The 20,539-nt window shown below is 49.0% G+C and overlaps 1 protein-coding gene across 2 annotated transcripts in view; it reads left to right on the forward strand.

The window, feature by feature from the left end:
• The first annotated feature begins 3,119 nt into the window (after nt 1-3,119).
• LOC120932444 (A disintegrin and metalloproteinase with thrombospondin motifs 2-like) overlaps nt 3,120-20,539 on the forward strand; it is a 1,658,079-nt gene continuing 1,640,659 nt past the window's right edge. Inside the window, exon 1 of one of the 2 annotated variants that reach the window (XM_040344802.1) lies at nt 3,120-3,386. The gene's annotated coding sequence lies outside the window, so the exon portion shown is untranslated. The remainder of the gene's footprint in view (nt 3,387-20,539) is intronic. The other variant, XM_040344801.1, reaches the window with a different exon arrangement.

The following is a 20,539-nucleotide window of genomic DNA, read 5'->3' on the forward strand; positions in this document are numbered from 1 at the left end:
CGCCGGACCGTTTTCAGCGGACATGTCCACTCGGAGATTTCTGTCTGATGGTTGTACACACCATCAGATACGCGGTGACGTGGCCGCGCCTTCGCCGCGACGATGACGCGGCGACGTGCGCGGCCCTGAAAGTTCAATGCTTCCACGCATGCGTCTAATCACTTTGACGCATGCGAGGGCTTTCGGCCGATCGGACATGTCCGGTGAGTCTGTACAGACGACCGAACATGTCCGACGGACAGGCTTCCAGCGGACATGTTTCTTAGCATGCTAAGAAACATTTGTCTGCTGGAAACCTGTCCGATCCCCCGGAAAATTGTCCGGTCGGACGTACAGACGACCGAACATGTCCGCTGAAACTGGTCAGCGGACCAGTTTCAGCGGACATGTTCGGTCGTGTGTACGGGGCCTAAGAGTATAGATCCACCTTAAGGTTGAGTATTCCCCCATGGTAACCTCAGCCTTGTCCAAGAAACGCCACAAAGCAAAAGGTACCCAAGTGTGTGTGTAAAGTGACGCTGAAACAAAGTGCCTAACATAGCCCAAAAGATCTCATGCGAGGCAGACCTTCCATGTGACCGAACCATGTGATCAATTACTTGGCGCTGCCCGACTTGCCTACACGGAGTCCACCCCAAGCGAAAGGAGACTCAAGCCTAGTACACACATTCAGAAAATTGGACGAAAACTACCGCTTTCTAAGTGATTGTATGATAATCTGATTGTTAGTACACAGCTTTAGTCCTGGTTCACATTGGTACGATTTGACATGTCAAATCAGCGGCATTTGCACCTTCCTAATCAATGCGACACTGCATCTGCGGCGCTGCACTGATTTAAAAAAGTCATTTCTGTACTACTTTTTGCGATTTTGGGCCACGATTTACATTGACATCTGTGCAGAAACCTGCACAGATGTCTCTGAAATCGCGGCCGAAATCGGGACTGACAAGCGGGAGTGAAACTGTGCGAGTTCAGCTGAACTTGCATGGCTTCATTCCCGCAGCCCATTGTGAACCTGTGGGACAGATTCTGCAAAATGATCCAAAGGAGCAAACACAAATGTTACCTTGCAATTAGGTTGGAGCCATTATATCACAGGGGTGACATTTGTTCTGCATAGGATTTCAGGTAGAGCAACCTAGCAAGTCAAAATAATAAATAAACAGTGTTCCTATTCAAAGCCTCAGTTTTGTAAAAAAAAAAATCAGAACAAGGGACATGGTTTACCATAAATCCAATGTGTCTCTTGTGCTACTGGCTCTGTGTTTAGTGGAAATTCTCCTTCAGCATGGTGAACTATTTAAAGTCAAAGTAAACATGGAGTAAGGCTTTACATTTCTGACTACTTTTCAAAATAGTTTTGCCTTGTGTGCCAAGAGCCCAGAGGCGATTCAGTTCGCATGTGCCGCGCTATATAAGTTTTTCATTCATTCATTCATTCATTCAAAGAACAACAATATTTAGATGTTTAACATGCACAGCAAACCATGACAACATTCTATGCATTGAACATCGGTATATTTTTATCCAGATAGGCTCTTGGATCACATTTGTGCATGTCAGTGAGTATTTGCACACATTCACTCACTTTTGAGGACACGCAATCCAATCAGGCTCTTGAGTTTATTTAAGATTTTATTTAATTATTTATCTTTTTTTAGTAAATCAGCCAACAGTTTAGAACACTATAGTGTGAATCCAACCATAGCATAATTTCTATCATGCCGCGTACACACGATCATTTTTCGGCATTAAAAAACGTTTAAAAAAAAAAAAGTCATTTAAAATGATCGTGTGTGGGCTTCACATCATTTTTTGGCTTCTGAAAAACGTCAAAAAATTTTTTCGAGCATGCTGCATTTTTTAACGACGTTTTAAACAATGTCGTTTTTCGGGTTGTAAAAAATGATCGTGTGTGGGCTAAAACGACGTTAAAAACCCGCGCATGCTCAGAAGCAAGTTATCAGATGGGAGTGCTCGTTCTGGTAAAACTACTGTTCATAATGGAGGGGGGGCGAGGAGCGGAGCCCCGGCACGGCGCGTCGCTGGAGCCGTGGAGCAGGTAAGTGTCAGTTTATTAAAAGCCAGCAGCTACACTTTTTGTAGCTGCTGACTTTTAATAAACTTAAAGCGGGGGTTCCGCGGGATATCCTTTTTTTTTTTTTGCATGAATCGTGAGGGCTTACCTGTACTAATGCACTGCCCGGGTGTCCCACTCCTTTAGCCCGCATAATCCGTGTAATCGTGGAAAGGATATTTTAGATTCTGATGCGATGGACGTTTCCATCTTCCCTGTGGGCACTTTGAAGCCGACAGGGTCTTCTTCCGGGATACGGTGAATGCTGGCCTCCCAGCATTCACCGCTCGATCCCACTCATGTGTAGTGTTGACGGCGAGCGTCGCCGTCAACACTACACGGTTGCCATAACAACGGCGGCGTAACAAGCTCACGCCCATTGTCGCGCGATTAGAGCAGAGCGCGTCTCCTGGGGAGTGTCAGGAGATAGATTGACAGGACGGGGGAGAGAGTGGACTTACACGCCCATTCCCCGCGGGGGATTCTGATTGACAGCGCAGGAACGGCTGCTGAAGAGGGGGTAAGGAGCGATTAAAAAAAAAAAAAAAAATGGTTTGTTTACTGTCAATGCCTAGCTGTTGCATTGACAGAAAGTGTCAAATTAGGGTGAACCACCGCTTTAAGAAAAGGTGTAAAACCCCTTTAAGAGCAACTTTGCAAAATATGATTCCAGTAATAATGTATATTATATGCCATATGCCACTATATGCCATAAGACCCTTGGTATGGATATTGCTGACAAAAACATTATTTTTCTTTTATCTATCTGCAGTACAAGATTGCTTAATTTAAACAGACAAGGTATTTGAGCCTTATTAGAAAACAAATATTTTAAAACGCTGGCAACCATTGGTAAGAACAATCTATGCTCTAGAAAAGTCACATAAAGTGTGCTTTCGAATGTCTGGCACTGACATCTGATAACTTTAGTGCTGTGCAAGATGAAGAAAATAATAGACTGCCACATACACTCTGAAAGGAAATTGCAAACGCCTATCCAGGGATGTTTTATAATGACCAATCAAGCAGTTTGCATGCAAACCAATCACATGTTAGATTACATCTCAACTTCAGATGAACTGGTGGTGTACAGCTGGAGTTATTCAGTTAGAAACATTCGTGCTTCTTTCCTGTGGATGACACGGCTGTAGCCTAGAGCTCGCTGGCTAGCAACACTGGATTCCTGTGCTCAGGCAGCGAAGCTGCAGTTGAACGGCAATGGAGCCTGTCAATGTGATTACTTGCATTGTCTTTTGCTTTATTCTCATAATGGCAATAAATCCCCTTTACATCTCTAAAAACAAAGGTAGGTTAGCTCTGAAAGAGTTTTTTCGACTAAATGTTTTAGCAGTGTTTGAAATATTTTGCGTAAACATGTGTGCTTTTAATTTTTCTAGTATGATGTTATGTCATGTAGGGTGTGGACTATTAAATACACAGGAGAGAGAGAGAGAGAGAGAGAGAGAGAGAGAGAGAGAGAGAGAGAGAGAGAGAGAGAGAGAGAGAGAGAGAGAGAGAGAGAGAGAGAGAGAGAGAGAGAGAGAGAGAGAGAGAGAGAGAGAGAGAGAGAGAGAGAGAGAGAGAGAGAGAGAGAGAGAGAGAGAGAGAGAGAGAGAGAGAGAGAGAGAGAGAGAGAGAGAGAGAGAGAGAGAGAGAGAGAGAGAGAGAGAGAGAGAGAGAGAGAGAGAGAGAGAGAGAGAGAGAGAGAGAGAGAGAGAGAGAGAGAGAGAGAGAGAGAGAGAGAGAGAGAGAGAGAGAGAGAGAGAGAGAGAGAGAGAGAGAGAGAGAGAGAGAGAGTCTCTTACACCGTCGTATGTTAGGGTGCATATTTACACTGGCCGCTAGGTGGTGCTTCTGTTGTTTTTGGCGTAGAATATGCAAATGACTTAGATACGCCGATTCACAAATTTACGTACGCCAGGCGCTACTTTTTAACGTCGTTTACGTTGGGCTTTTCCGGTGTAAGGTTGCTCCTGCTATTATGAGGCGTACGCAATGTTAAGTATGGATGTCGTTTCCGCGTCTAATTATGATTTTTTTACGTCGTTTGGGTAAGTCGTTTCGCAAATACGGCTGGATGTAAGTTACGCTCACGTCGAAAGCAATGATGTTTTGCGGTGGAATTTTGAGCATGCGCACTGGGATTCTTTCACAAATGGCGATTGTGTAAAATACGCGGGGTCACCATTAATTTAAATAAAACACGCCCACATCATCCCCATTTGAATTAGGCAGGCTTACGCTGGCCCACATACGTTACGCCGCCATAACTTAGGGCGCAAGTTCTTTATGAATACGGAACTTGCGCCCTAATTTAGGGCGGCGTAACGTATCGGACATGCGTTACACCCGCACATCATTAAGCTGGGCTACCTGAATCCGGCCCACTGTGTTTAAACAAATTAGGCTACTGTATTGGAAACGTTGAAACCTTTGTTTACTTGCACATCACACTACTACATCAAAAAGCTTTTTATGTTAGCAAGTTCAAAGGGGGTTTGAGAATCCTACTATGTAATACAGAGGTTTATTTTGAAGCACATTTGCTGTAATTTTTTTCATAAGTCTGCTTTCACACTGAGGCGCTAAAAATAGTGCCTGCATAACGCCTGTAAAGCGCCTCTCCTCTCACTTTAATGTCCATAGGGCTTTCACACTGGAGCGGGGTGCGCTGGCAGGATGGTAAAATAAGTCTTGCAAGCCACATCTTTGCAGCGCTGTTGAAGCAGTGTATACCCCGCTCCTAAAGCACCACCTGTCCATTGAAATCAATGGGCAGCGGCGCTTTGTCAGCGATATTATTTTTATTTTTTTTCTAGCAGGGGTTAAAAGTGCACCCCTATAAGCCGAAAAGCGCTGCTTCAATTGTAAAAGGTGCTTGCTCTAACATTTACCCTATTCAGGGCCACCATAACTGGGTACCATCGGTCCTCCTGTACAAGGCCTGGGCAGCAGGGGGGGATCAGATTTGGCCAGGACAGGAAGGTTGATCGATGTGGCAGAGTTGCATTTTACAGGAGCAATGCCCTGTGTGTCTCCCTCTAACAACAGCTGAAAGCCAGTTTCTCCACCTCTCCCTCCTGTCGACTTTCAGCTGCTGCAGGGAGGGACACACTGGGCATCATTCCTCTAATTTCTCCCTCTCCTGCACAGATTCCTCCCTCCCTTGTCCTGCCCACATTTTGATTAGTCGTGCTGTGATGGATGTGGGGGATGTTTGAAGATTATATAGTTCTTTTCGCAAAGGTGAAATGTCAGCCGTCCGTTCAGACCCCTGTTATATCATCCATGCCCCCCAACAGCGTTGCAAAAAAAAAAAAAAATTAACCAGATGTCTGCCCCACATACATTTACTGCGGCAGGGTGACCTCTCTGGGCAGAATCACTTACCTGTATGTGATTCTGCACCACCAAGTCTGGGGCGACACAGCGGCAGCCAATCAACAGGTCTGGCAGATGCAATTTCTGACGGGACCCACCCATCATGTGGGAGGCAGGCAGAACGTCAATTTGCAGATCGCTGTTCTGTGACAAGGGAAGACTGTGATCCTTTGTTTTTTTGCTAAGCAGGAACATGGATCTCTGCCTTCCCACAGTACAAGTACCCCCCACACAGTTAGAAAGCACTCCCTAGAAACACATTTAACGCTTTGATCTGCCATGATGTTCACCCCTTCCCTGCCAGTGTCATTAGTACAGTGAATATTTTTTTAGCACAAATCGCTGTATTAATTGTCCCCAAAAAGTGTCAAACGTGTCCGTTTAGGTGTCTGATTTTATTCCCTGCAATATCCTAGTCCTGCGATAAGTAGCTGATCGCTGCCATTACTAGTAAAAATAAATAAATACAAATTCCAAAAATATATCCAATAGTTTGAAGACACTATAACTTCTGTGCAAACCAATCAAAATGTGCTTATTGGGATTTTTATTTATTTTTTTTCTACCAAAAATATGTAGCGGAATACATATTGGCCTAAATTGATGATGACATTCTGCTATAAAACATACCCAAGAAAAATAAAATAAAAATCTAAAGTAAAAAAATGTGTTATTCAGACACTTTTGACACCGTTTTGGGACCATTGTAATTTTTACAGTGATCAGTGCTATAAAAATGCACTGATTACTGTAAAAAAAATACACTGGCAGTGAAGGGGTTAACCTGTAGGGGTGCTGAAGGGGTTAAGTGTGTCCTAGGGAGTAATTCTAACTGTTAGGGGCGTTGGCTACGAGTGACATGTCACTGGTTGCTGCTCCTAATGAGAGGGAGCATTCGAATAGTGACATGTCACTAGGAAGAACGGGTAGATGTTGTTGTGTTTACACTGACATCTCCCCGTTCTTCAACTCCGTGACACGATCACGGGACACGCGAACATCGAGTCCGCGGGCCCCGAGCGCGCCGCAGTTGGCAAATTAAAGGGATCATGTACGCCCATTTTCCCAGCCGTGCTATTCTGTCGATGTAAATGATCGCGCGGCGGTCCTTAAGCGGTTTAAAAAAAAAAGTTGCCATTTTTTACACAGAGGCGATCAAATGCCACTAAAAGAGGGCTCTAGTTTATGGGGGGAAAAAAGGACATACCGTATTTGCCGGCGTATAAGGCGACTGGGCGTATAAGACGATAACCCCCCCCCCACACTATTTTTTCAGCTAAAATGTTGGTTTTGGGATATACTCGCCGTATAAGACAACCTTCCTACTAGTCATGCCTCGCCTTACCTCACTTTGCCACCATTACATGCCTCACTGTGCCATTGCATGCCTCCACGATCCCTTACCTTATCCCTGACATGCAGAATATCAGTCAGACCGCGGGGGTCCATTTTTCAAAAGCCGCGCTTCCTCCTCGTGCTGTTCTGTGATAGGCAGAACCCTCAGCTTCCCAGCAGACACTGTGTTCCGTGTTCCGCCTATCACGGATGCCCTCTCGTCCGAGGACGAGAGGGCATCCGTGATAGGCGGAACACTGAATACAGTGTCTGCTGGAAAGCTGAGTGTTCCGCCTATCACGGAACAGCAGGAGTAGGAGGCGCAGCTTTTGAAAAATGGATGGCCGCGGTCTGACTGAGAGTCTGCATGTTGGGTACTGGCGTATAAGACGACCCCCGACTATTAAGAAGAATTTCATGTGTTAAAAAGTCGTCTTATACGCCGGAAAATACGGTAATTATTATTTATTTATTTTTGGTTACAGCGTCACAATTGTCTGTTAAATAACGCAGTACCTGACCTGGTCATGAAGGGGGTAAATCTTTCGGAGCTGAAGTGGCTCATTTACACAGGTTCTCATAGTGTGAATGAGAAGTTTGTTTGTGTGGCCTAATACCCTTAGGATTCAGCAGCTGTAAAAAACATAGCTGCAGATCCTAGTTTGACCTGCAGATGCTCTGTCCCTGAATGCCCACTGTCTGTATTTGGGGCCGTACACCTGCATCCACAACATGCCTGTCAAATTTATGAGCAGGGCCCTCTTAATCCTCTTGTATTATAGCTGTATTGTCTCCCTTTTATATTTTAAAGCGCTGCGTAAACTGTTGGCGCTGTATAAATCCTATATAATAATAATAATAATTATGATCTGCGGCAATACGCACACAGCAATAGCCACATAAAAAACCTTGTATGTTATGTTTGTGTCTGCTTATAATGATTTTAGTGTATTTTTGCAGCTGTATGGGGCACCTTGATTTCTAACAGCAGCCCTGACCCTATTTATTAGATTCTACCTGATCTGCAGGCCAAACTGCTGCTGTTTGCACAGTGCTTTGTGCTGCAGAGTCACATTGGCAAGGGGCTGTGCGATCTGCATGGGTTTTCTTTTCTTTTTTTAACTGCTCCCGCCCCCATAGAATGTATTAAGGTGAAAAACCTTGCGGGTTTACAACCCCTTTTTAACCACTTGCTTACTGGGCACATATACCCCCTTCCTGCCCATGATTAGTATGTCAAATGCCTTTTAAACTATACTATGCATTGTTGATTGTCTAGCTTAGACTGCTATTTCTAATCTAGACAATCAGCAATCTCCTGTTCTGTACCAACAACGCTCTGCCTGTTGAACTGAATGTGGCAGCTCGCAGGCACTTCTGTAAGCCGCTGCTGAACTCTGTATAATCAGCAGAGCTCCAAGTAACCCCACCCAACTCTGCCCCTGCCGGGCCTGTCTTGGCCTCTGTCCTTCCTGACCCCACCCCCATCCTGCCCAATCATCTTCATCCTCAGCTAGATATGTCACTTCTGGTAGTGACCAGGGGCGGACTGACCATTGGGACTCTCGGGCATTGCCCGAGGGCCCCATGCCACTAGGGGGGCCCATCAGGGTTGCCAGGCTCAATAAAACCAGGGACAGTATGTAAAAATCTGTGTTTATTTTACATCTGTCCCTGATATGTCCAAAACCGACATGCTTTTGATGTGAAAATACTGAGATTTTAGCTGCCCTGCCTATGCAATACCTCCTGGCGTGGTGGCCATCTGTAAGCCCGGGGGCCCCATAATCTTCTATTGCCCGGGGGCCCCATAATCTTCTATTGCCCGGGGGCCCCATGAGTTGTCAGTCCACCCCTGGTAGTGACAAACCTAGGGAGTGGGAGAACACTCCCAACGGGCTGCATTGATCTGCTGAAGCCAAAAGCTGTGTGGTCACATGACAGAGGGACTTTTAAAAGACTTTTAGGCCCCATGTACACTGCTGCTGTTAAACGGACGTTCAGAGGCAGTTGGACGCTTTTTTCAACTGCCCCAGAACACATTCAATGTTATCTTATGTGACCATGTACACAGTCTCGTTATGTCGTTTTTAGGCAGTTGCTTTTAACAGCGTTTCTTTGAAAGCAAAAAAAGAGTTCAAACGCTGGAGATTTCCACATTTCAGATGCCAAACGTGGTACCTGCGTTTAGCCGTGTTTTCGTTCATAGGCGTTTTTGTTTTTGGCCATGGTTACTATCTGTCAAGTTTAATATCTTTTACTGCTCCTAGCAGTTGTAAAAACATCCCGTGTACATGGAGCCTTAAGCTTTTTATAAGGTACAAAGAAGCATATTTGAAATATGCAGAATCATACCTCCCAACTTTTGAACTTGAGAATGAGGGACACTTGATGGAGGCAAAGATTAGTGGTGCGTGTAGCGTGCCACAGCAACATGTGGGTGTGGCCAAACTTAAAGCGGAGGTTCACCTCAATATTATTTTTTTTAAAAGCCAGCAGCTACAAATACTGCAGCTGCTGACTTTTAAAAAATGGACACTTACCTGTCCAGGTCGCCCGCCGAAGCCGAACTTCCACTCGGCTCTCGGCTTCCCCCGCCGCTATCCTTGGTGAGGGAATCGGGAAGTGAAGCGCTGCGGCTTTCATGCCCGGTTCCCTGCTACGCATGCGCGAGTCACGCTGCGCCGTTCTCACTGGTCCCTGCTGTGTTTTGGGAGCCGTGTGTTTCCCAGTACACAACAGAGTGCGGTGACGCGAAGGGACGGGACTCCCGCAGGAGTCTATAACCGTAAGTGGTGCAAATATTAATATTATACAGGTATATGCACCCCTTCCCCCCTGAAAGGTGCCAAATGTGACACCGGAGGGTGGGAGGGTTCCGAAAAGCGGAGGTTAACTTTTGGGTGAATCTCTGCTTTTAAAAGTGGGAGGGGCTAAATGAATTTGGTTAAACAAAACACTAATGGGTTATCAGGGCAGAAGATGGGGGTCAGCAGAGTAGAGGCCAGGAATCGGCATTGCAGAGAAGGGTCTGCAGGGCAGTGTACGGGTGTCTGCAGGGCAGAAAAAAGGGGTCACAAAGGTCAGAAGACAGGGATCAGCAAGATAGGGGGTCAATAGGGTAGTGTAAAGGAGTCTGCAGGGTGAAAGATAGGGGTGTCAGGAGCACAAGGTGTCAGGAGGGCAGGGTACAGGGGTCAGCAGGTCAGTTTGTACTCCATATACCATAGAAATGCTGCATCAACCTCACCTCTTCATCACGGCAATTGACAATGCTTCCCGGTAGGGCCACTGACCCCATGGAAATTCATGTCAAGGCACTCTGCTGTCTCTACAGTAGGTGAACTCGATATTGTGTCAATCTCGCTCCCTTTCTCGGTGAGATTGACCACCTACGAGCCCCATCGCGGGAGCCAGCGCCGAGCTGGCTTGCCGCGATGGAGACAGAGCCGTCATAGAAGCGACGGGAGATCCGACTTGGATTCCCGCCAATTCTACACGTGTGCGGCGTTTGTTATGAATCCTGAGGGGGAAGTCCCCGCCGGATTTTAAATAAAAATCCGGCATGGGTTCCCCCCTCAGGAGCATACCGGGCCCTTAGGTCTGTTATGGGTTGTAAGGAGAGCCCCCCTACGCCGAAAAAAACGGCGTAGGGGGTCCCCCTACAATCCATACCAGACCCGTATCCAAAGCACGCTACCCAGCCAGGAAGGGAGTGGGGACGAGCGAGCGCCCCCCCCCCCCCCTCCTGAGCCGTACCAGGCTGCATGCCCTCAACATGGGGGGGTTGGGTGCTCTGGGGCAGGGGGGCGCACTGCGGCCCCCCCACCTCAGAGCACCCTGTCCCCATGTTGATGAGGACAGGGCCCCTTCCCGACAACCCTGGCCGTTGGTTGTCGGGGTATGCGGGCGGGAGGCTTATCGGAATCTGGGAGCCCCCTTTAATAAGGGGGCCCCCAGATACCGGCCCCCCACCCTAAGTGAATGAGTATGGGGTACATCGTACCCCTACCCATTCACCTGCAAGAAAAGTGGTAAAAACACAAATAAACCACACAGGGTATTAAAATATTTTATTAGTCTGCTCCGGAGGCCTCCCCTGTCTTCTTTAGCTCTTTTACCAGGGTAGGCTTCTTCTTCCGATTTCCGGGGGTCTTCTCCTGCTCTCTGGGGTCTTCACCGCTCTTCTGTGACGTCTTCTCCGCTCCGGGGGGTCTTCTCAGCTCTTCTGTGACGTCTTCTCCGCTCCGGGGGTCTTCTCAGCTCTGGGGGGGGTCTTCTTCTATATTCGCCGCTCTCCGCTCTTGACTCGGCGCACCCCGGTTCTTCCTCCCGCTGTCCGGTTCCTTCTCCTTCAGGGCTGGCCGCCGCTATACTGGCGGCGGTCAGTCCGCTCTTCTGTAACGTCATCTTCTTCTCTTCTCGTCTTCCGTCTTCTCCAGATGTTGACACGTCGGCCGGCTCTTCTCGCTGCAATGACGTGTGCCCGGCTTGCGTCGGATTTATATAGGCCTCACAGTCCCATCATGCTCTGTACCTACCCATGTGATACCTACCCACGTGGGTAGGTATCACATGGGTAGGTACAGAGCATGATGGGACTGTGAGGCCTATATAAATCAGACGCAAGCCGGGCACACGTCATTGCAGCGAGAAGAGCCGGCCGGCGTGTCAACATCTGGAGAAGACGGAAGACGAGAAGAGAAGAAGATGACGTTACAGAAGAGCGGACTGACCGCTGCCAGTATAGCGGCGGCCAGCCCTGAAGGAGAAGGAACCGGACAGCGGGAGGAAGAACCGGGGTGCGCCGAGTCAAGAGCGGAGAGCGGCGAATATAGAAGAAGACCCCCCCAGAGCTGAGAAGACCCCCGGAGCGGAGAAGACGTCACAGAAGAGCTGAGAAGACCCCCCGGAGCGGAGAAGACGTCACAGAAGAGCGGTGAAGACCCCCGGAAATCGGAAGAAGCCTACCCTGGTAAAAGAGCTAAAGAAGACAGGGGAGGCCTCCGGAGCAGACTAATAAAATATTTTAATACCCTGTGTGGTTTATTTGTGTTTTTACCACTTTCCTTGCAGGTGAATGGGTAGGGGTACGATGTACCCCATACTCATTCACTTAGGGTGGGGGGCCGGTATCTGGGGGCCCCCTTATTAAAGGGGGCTCCCAGATTCCGATAAGCCTCCCGCCCGCATACCCTGACAACCAACGGCCAGGGTTGTCGGGAAGGGGCCCTGTCCTCATCAACATGGGGACAGGGTGCTCTGAGGTGGGGGGTCCGCAGTGCGCCCCGCTGCCCCAGAGCACCCAACCCCCCCATGTTGAGGGCATGCAGCCTGGTACGGCTCAGGAGGGGGGGGCGCTCGCTCGTCCCCACTCCCTTCCTGGCTGGGTAGCGTGCTTTGGATACGGGTCTGGTATGGATTGTAGGGGGACCCCCTACGCCGTTTTTTTCGGCGTAGGGGGGCTCTCCTTACAACCCATAACAGACCTAAGGGCCCGGTATGCTCCTGAGGGGGGAACCCATGCCGGATTTTTATTTAAAATCCGGCGGGGACTTCCCCCTCAGGATTCATAACAAACGCCGCACACGTGTAGAATTGGCGGGAATCCAAGTCGGATCTCCCGTCGCTTCTATGACGCGCTTGCTGAGATGTGCTGTCACTATTCCAGTGAGTGTGAGATGTCGGTGAGATCTCGGCACCATGTCGCCGAGAATCAGCGCGATGCTGTCGTGCTAAAAACACAATATCACAAACACCTACTGTAGCTGCCACTTAAAGAGGAAGTAAACCCTGATGGGTTTACTTCCTCTTTGTTTCCCTGCAAAGGTAAATCATAATGGGCTACTATGCATTGCATAGTAGCCCATTATGTGTCACTTACCTGAATCCAAAGCCTGCGATGTCCCCGATTTCGTCGCCTCCACGAACTGTCCATCTTTCACCCTCTTCCTTCCGGGTATCGCTGCTCCAGCGCTGTAACTGGCTGGAGCAGCAATGACGTCACTCCCGCGCATGATGCCATTCAGCAATGGCACGCTCAGTGCACCTGCGCCGATGTCTATGGCGCGCATGCGCCATAGAAATCAGTGCATTATTTATTGCAAATATCTCCTAAACCGTGTAGGTCTAGGAGATATTGCAAGCACCTACAGGTAAGCCTTAATCTAGGCTTACCTGTAGGCGAAAGTTCTCAGAGAGGGTTTACAACCACTTTAAGAGGATAGAGAAATAATTCCAGTCCGTATATCAAACTGGGAAGTGCACCATACACGTGTGCCCACCACCACCATTAAGTCTCTTACCAGATGGACATGATCCCCCAATTACAGAGATCATCAATGCATAAGAAGCCTCAAAGCCTTTCCTGAAGTCTCTAGATCAGTGGCGTCTGGTGCTCAAATTTTTTTGGGAAGCAAACTGAAAAAAAAAAATCAAATGGTGCCACTTGTGCCCCATCAAAATAGCGCCACTGTGACCCCCTGCCCGCTGTCTGTCCGGCACTTAACCCATCTTAGTGACAGGTCAGGCAGCGGGTGACGGGACGACTCCTGTGTCCTCCATGCTCCCCCCTCCGATGTTCTTCCGTTCTGCTAGGCGTCCATTAGGGGCGCCTGTGCCTTCAACCAATCAGGTGACGGGTATTAGACCCACGCTTTCTGATAGGCGGAGAGGCGGTTCAGTGTTAGAAAAGCAAATATACATGTGCTTTTCTAACACATCTGGGTGAATGCTGTGCAGAGTCCACCTTTTTTGAAGCCTATTAGAGCCAGGTGCTCAAAAAAACATCCCCGCCGCTGGAATTCAGGCGCCCTGCTCTAGATATTACACAGGGTATTAAAAGGCAATTAAATAATGGATGGCCTTGCCAGCATTAGCGAGCATGATGATGTCACAGGTTTGTGGCCCTGCCCAATGTGTTTTGTGTCATCAGGGGAACAGGAGCAAGATATGGGGGGGGCCCAAACTTAAAGGGGACATGGCGGCGTGAACACACTAGCTCTGGAGCTCTATGTGGATCGGTGCGCCAGGTGGACAGTCTGGACTCTACGGCTGGCACAGCTATATGAAAGAACCAAGGGGGCCTAAATTTGCTACTTTCGACAATCTCGATTTTTTTTTTTTTTTTTTTTTCCCCACTTGCAGCTCAGCCCAAGATGGCGCCGCCTCCCCCTTGAGCAGCAGGACCCCCTCTGGGGAAGAAATCGGTGAAGCCAACAGCAACACTGATAACTGACTCTGAACAGCCTACGTCTTGGCCGATCTCTCCCATCCTTCCCCAGGAGCTGCCAAGGGCTGAGTCTCCAACTGGCTCCTTACCTTCAAATGCATCGGAAGATCTCCCAGATGAACTGGGACCTGATAGCATACCTGCCTTCCAAATGAGATATACACATGAGATGGTGGCATTTATTGTGAAATACAGGATCTTACACAGCAGACTGAAAGGGTTACATGAACAGATGCAATCATCTCAGCACTGGAGGCAACACAATCTGCATTCCAACGCCAGCTCAAAACCTGCACCTTTTGGCTCAATAATAGGGAGAACAAAGACGGAGATACAAATCGCATCTAGGAGGTATCCCTGAGGCAACTGCGGGTAATGACTTGCGCTCCACTGTGACTGCCAATCTTAAACCAATTGCTGGGGAAGCCCCCCAACGGCAGATTTGGAACTCGATCGGGTACAAGGGGTTTGAAGAACATTTCCCCTTCTTCCTCTGCTTGTCTCCCTTTGCCAAGGGATGTCCTGTGAAGAGTTAAGTTTTACTCAGTTAAAGAGGAAATACTTTGTCAAGCCGGATCACCTTTTGATGGAGCATTCTCCAACAGTTTATTGCCATATGTATAAAGATATAAAGAAGGTGCACACTAAAACAATGGGACCCAAAGTGCACTTCCCGGCGCCAAAGAAAATAATTGAACTGTTGATGAGGTTCCACTAGTGGAGTATAAAAATAGATAAATAAGTAAATCAATATCAATCGATATGATAAAAGTTGCAGCACCTGTTTAAAATAAATGAGAACTCCTCTATCAAAAAGCATAAAAATATATCAAACAAATAGACCCAAATCTGGATCAAAACATGATAAAACAGCGCTAAGGATGGATAAAGTCCAAAATCACATAAATGAATGATGAAAGTCCCAAAGTGGTTTGTCAGAACACAGTTCAGAAAGTGGTTAGTGCTTCTAGGGTTGGAATAGTAGTGCACCCTACACCAGCTCCCAATCTTCACCACAAAAGTGTGGGGTTCACACTCACCAGATGACTGAATAAACTGAGCCTTGTATACAAATTCCTCCTGTTTAGACCTCCAACATCACTCCAGAAGCGGCAAGGGTTCATTTCCACTCACAGTCCATATTAAACACAAAGGCACTGACATAGTGTAATTCTGCTTTAAATAGATAAAACCCGTGTACCAACAACCCGCTTCCTATCTATGTACAATGTATCAACTTGCAAAGAACATAAAAGAGTAGTCACCGCTCTCCTCCGAACACAGGGGCCGCGCTTGTGCTGAATGCACAGTGCAGGAGATACCTTTCCTGGTTATGATGAGCCAGCGGTGGAACGCACTCCCCTCACTTCCTGGTTACGCCGTCGTAACCACGTACTGGTGCGTTTCGTCACTTCCGACTTCAACAGAGGGCGGTGGAGTATTGCTACTGGACACCAGACGTTATTAGTCTTGAAAAGATGGATGTCGACCCCGGGGCCTGATTGCTGGGTTTTGGACACTGCGAGGTGTAGAATGAAATGATCTTGGTAGCGGGTCAGGTGACGTCTACACAGTACCTGGCCAGCAGGGTTGTTGCAGGTAAACTCGCTAGGCCGCAGAAACGCGTAGAAGGCCAGGTAGATGGCCGCTTGTATGACCAGACTAGGAAGAAGGCCAAACGGGGAATGAGAGAGAATGTTCGACATTGGTTGTGGGCTGTTGTTTCTGGATAGCTTGTATCGCATGGCTTGCGAACAGGGATGGATTTGCGGGATCCTGTAAGGCTAGAAAGTGTTGGATGCCGGCTAAGTATAGTCGGATGGTGTTGTGTGACAGAGCCAAGTCTTTGTGGCAATAAGTGATAAAAGCTGGTCTGTGCTTAGTGTCTGTTGATGTTATTGCGGGGCTGGAAGCAACTTTCAAAAGGAGTTCCACACTGTGTTAGGTCTTGAGTGTATTGCGGGATAAGGATTGGTTGATGAGTTGGGTCGCGCTGTGCAGGCGTTGTCTTAATCCAATGTCAGCTGAGACCAAGGTGGGATATGAGATGTTGGGTCGGCTCCAGGTTTCTGCTGAAAGAATGAAATTAAGTTCAAGCATGACAGTGCGTCTGCTGCAGCATTGGACTTGCCCGGAATGAATGTACAGTGAATGTTAAAAATAGGGAGCGACTTGGACCTGTTCTTATTAATGATATCGGCCGTGGCCTGATTGTCGGTGGCGAAGGCCATCGTTTGTCCGGTCCAGGTATGGCCCCAGACCTGAGCGGCTGCCACGGTAGGATTGCAGCGAAGTTGGAGGCTGCGGCGTCCATTACTACCTGTCGTGACATGAGGGTATGAACATTTAAATTCTCCTGGGGGCACGCCGGGCTAATCCATTAGCAAGAAATCATCTAGGTAATGGATGACCCTCTGGCATTGAGCTTGGTGTGACAGGATCCAGATGAGGGACTGCGCAAAGGTGTCAAAGAGCCATGGCTACTTTTAGAGCCAAAGGTCAGTTTGGTAGCGAAGTAGTATGACTCTCTCCATTTAATTCCGTGCCAGTACCAGAGAGACAGTAGGATGGGTAGGAGCTTAAAAGCCTCTGAAATGTCGGCTTTAGAGAGCCAGGCGCCTGTGCCTACTTTGATAATGGCCTGGATTGCCAGGTCTACTGAAGCAAGAAAATTTAAAATATAAAGTCGCGCTAAACTATGCGGAGAAACTAATGAGTATAAACATATGCACAGTGTATAAAACAAAATAGAACTAGCAAATGTTGAATAATGAATGAAGGAAATGCATATATGAACAGTCTGTCAAGTGAATCACAAAAATTATTCATAAGGCCCCATGCACACGGGACGCTGCTAAACTCGAGTTCAGAGGCATTTGGGCATTTTTTTCAACTGCCCCTGAACACATTTAATGTTATCCTATGTGTCCATGCACACAATCACGTTTTTTGGCGTTTCAAAGCAGTTGGGTTTAGGGCCGTTTTTCCAAACCCAAAATTTTGGGTTCAGAAGCTTTCAGCTTTTGCGTTTTAGACGCAAATCGCGGTACCGGCGTTTTGCCGCGATTTCGTTTATAGGCGTTTTTAAAGGTGACCTATTTTTTTTACATTAGAAATCTCAAAAATTATGGCAAATGATGAAAAACCATAAAAAAAACATAAAAAATGTAATTGCTTGCATTGCATTGTGGACAATCCACAACTTGTGGCAGGTGACGTGGCCAGTGGACAATCCACAACTTGTGGCAGGTGACATGGCCAGGTGACGTGGCAAGTGGACAACCCACAACTTGTGGTAGGTGACGTGGCCAGGTGACGTGGCAGGTGATGTGGCCAGGTGACGTAGCCAGGTGACATGGCAAGTGGACAATCCACAACTTGTGGCAGGTAACGTGGCCAGGTGACATGGTAGGTGACGTGGCTTGGTGACGTGGCCAGTGGACAATCCACAACTTGTGGCAGGTGACATGGCCAGTTGATGTGGCAGGTGACGTGGCCAGTGGACAATCCACAACTTGTGGCAGGTGACGTGGCCAGGTGATGTGGCAGGTGACGTGGCCAGGTGACATGGCAAGTGGACAATCCACAACTTGCGGCAGGTGACGTGGCCAGTGGACAATCCACAACTTGTGGCAGGTGGGGTGGCCAGGTGACATGGCAGATGACGTGGCAAGTGGACAATACACAACTTGAGGCAGGTGATGTGGCAAGTGGACAATCCACAACTTGTTGTAGGTGACGTGGCCAGGTGATGTGGCAGGTGACGTGGCCAGGTGCCGTGGCCAGTGGACAATCCACAACTTGTGGCAGGTGGCGTGGCCAGGTGACGTGGCAAGTGGACAATTCACAACTTGGCAGGTGATGTGGCCAGTTGATGTGGCAGGTGACGTGGCCAGTGGACAATCCACAACTTGTGGCAGGTGATGTGGCCAGGTGACGTGGCAGGTGACGTGGCCAGGTGACATGGCAAGTGGACAATCCACAACTTGTGGCAGGTGACGTGGCCAGGTGACATGGCAGGTGGCGTGGCCAGTGGACAATCCACAACTTGTGGCAGGTGACGTGGCCAGGTGACATGCCAGGTGACGTGGCAGGTGGCGTGGCCAGTGGACAATCCACAACTTGTGGCAGGTGGCGTGGCCAGGTGACGTGGCAAGTGGACAATTCACAACTTGGCAGGTGACGTGGCCAGTTGATGTGGCAGGTGACGTGGCCAATCCACAACTTGTGGCAGGTGACGTGGCCAGTTGACGTGGCAGGTGGCGTGGCCAGTGGACAATCCACAACTTGTGGCAGGTGACGTGGCCAGGTGACATGGCAAGTGGACAATCCACAACTTGCGGCAGGTGACGTGGCCAGGTGACGTGGCCAGTGGACAATCCACAACTTGTGGCAGGTGGGGTGGCCAGGTGACATGGCAGATGACGTGGCAAGTGGACAATACACAACTTGAGGCAGGTGACGTGGCCAGGTGATGTGGCAGGTGACGTGGCCAGGTGACATGGCCAGTGGACAATCCACAACTTGTGGCAGGTGACGTGGCAGGTGACATGGCCAGGTGACGTGGCCAGTGGACAATCCACAACTTGTGGCAGGTGACATGGCCAGGTGACGTGGCCAGTGGACAATCCACAACTTGTGGCAGGTGACATGGCAGGTGACGTGGCCAGTGGACAATCCACAACTTGTGGCAGGTGACGTGGCCAGGTGACATGGCAGGTGACGTGGCCAGGTGATGTGGCCAGTGGACAATCCACAACTTGTGGCCAGTTGACGTGGCAGGTGACGTGGCCAGTGGACAATCCACAACTTGTGGCAGGTGACGTGGCCAGGTGATGTGGCAGGTGACGTGGCCAGGTGACATGGCAAGTGGACAATCCACAACTTGCGGCAGGTGGGGTGGCCAGGTGACATGGCAGATGACGTGGCAAGTGGACAATACACAACTTGAGGCAGGTGACGTGGCCAGGTGATGTGGCAGGTGACGTGGCCAGTGGACAATCCACAACTTGTGGCAGGTGACGTGGCCAGTTGACGTGGCAGGTGGCGTGGCCAGTGGACAATCCACAACTTGTGGCAGGTGACGTGGCCAGGTGACGTGGCAGGTGACATAGCCAGGTGACATGGCCAGTGGACAATCCACAGCTTGTGGCAGGTGGCGTGGCCAGGTGACGTGGCAAGTGGACAATTCACAACTTGGCAGGTGACGTGGCCAGTTGATGTGGCAGGTGACGTGGCCAGTGGACAATCCACAACTTGTGGCAGGTGACGTGGCAGGTGATGTGGCCAGGTGACGTGGCCAGGTGACATGGCAAGTGGACAATCCACAACTTGTGGCCAGGTGACGTGGCAGGTGGCGTGGCCAGTGGACAATCCACAACTTGTGCCAGGTGACGTGGCCAGGTGACGTGGCCAGGTGACGTGGCCAGGTGACGTGGCAGGTGACGTGGCAGGTGACATAGCCAGGTGACGTGGCCAGTGGACAATCCACAACTTGTGGCAGGTGGCGTGGCCAGGTGATGTGGCAAGTGGACAATTCACAACTTGGCAGGTGACGTGGCCAGTTGATGTGGCAGGTGACGTGGCCAGTGGACAATCCACAACTTGTGGCAGGTGACGTGGCCAGGTGACGTGGCAGGTGATGTGGCCAGGTGACGTGGCAGGTGACATAGCCAGGTGACGTGGCCAGTGGACAATCCACAACTTGTGGCAGGTGGCGTGGCCAGGTGATGTGGCAAGTGGACAATTCACAACTTGGCAGGTGACGTGGCCAGTTGATGTGGCAGGTGACGTGGCCAGTGGACAATCAACAACTTGTGGCAGGTGACGTGGCCAGGTGACATGGCAGGTGATGTGGCCAGGTGACGTGGCAAGTGACACGCTAAATACACGTACACTGCTGCTCTCTCAGCTGCTCTGGTCTCACAAAATAGCTGAAATGGTTAAATAATATTGTTTTTTGAGCTTAGGGAGGGTCTTATGATGTTTCTTAACCAAATGCTTATAAACGCAAACGCGGTAAAACGCGGTAAATCGCGGTAAAACGCCGCAAAATTCGTGGCAAAAACAGGCGTTTTAAACGCCGGTTTTTGCGTTTGAAAACTTGTGTTTAGATGAGTTTGCATTTGCTTCTCGTGTGCATGGGGCCTAAAGGAAAAGTCCACAGTGATCCAAAAATACAAAGTAAGTGATCCTTGAACCGTCCACAAAAATAATTTAATTAATACATCCACCCGTGCACAAAGCCTTAGGCCCCTTTCACACGTGCGGACCGTATGTCTGCTTTTTCATCCATCCGTTTGCGGATGAAAAAGGGACATACATTGGTCCCTATGAGATCGCGGATGAACATCCGCTGACACCCGATCTCGTCCGCCTCCGCAAAGATCCGATTTTGCAGACGGAAGAAAACCCTATTTTTCCTTCCGTCTGCGGATCGGATAAACACGGACATACGGTCCGTGTTCATCCGATTTCCCCCCCCCATAGGGGAGAGCGGAGTAAAGACAGGG

This window comes from Rana temporaria, chromosome 3 (assembly GCF_905171775.1).
Source record: "Rana temporaria chromosome 3, aRanTem1.1, whole genome shotgun sequence".
Lineage (NCBI taxonomy): Eukaryota > Metazoa > Chordata > Amphibia > Anura > Ranidae > Rana > Rana temporaria.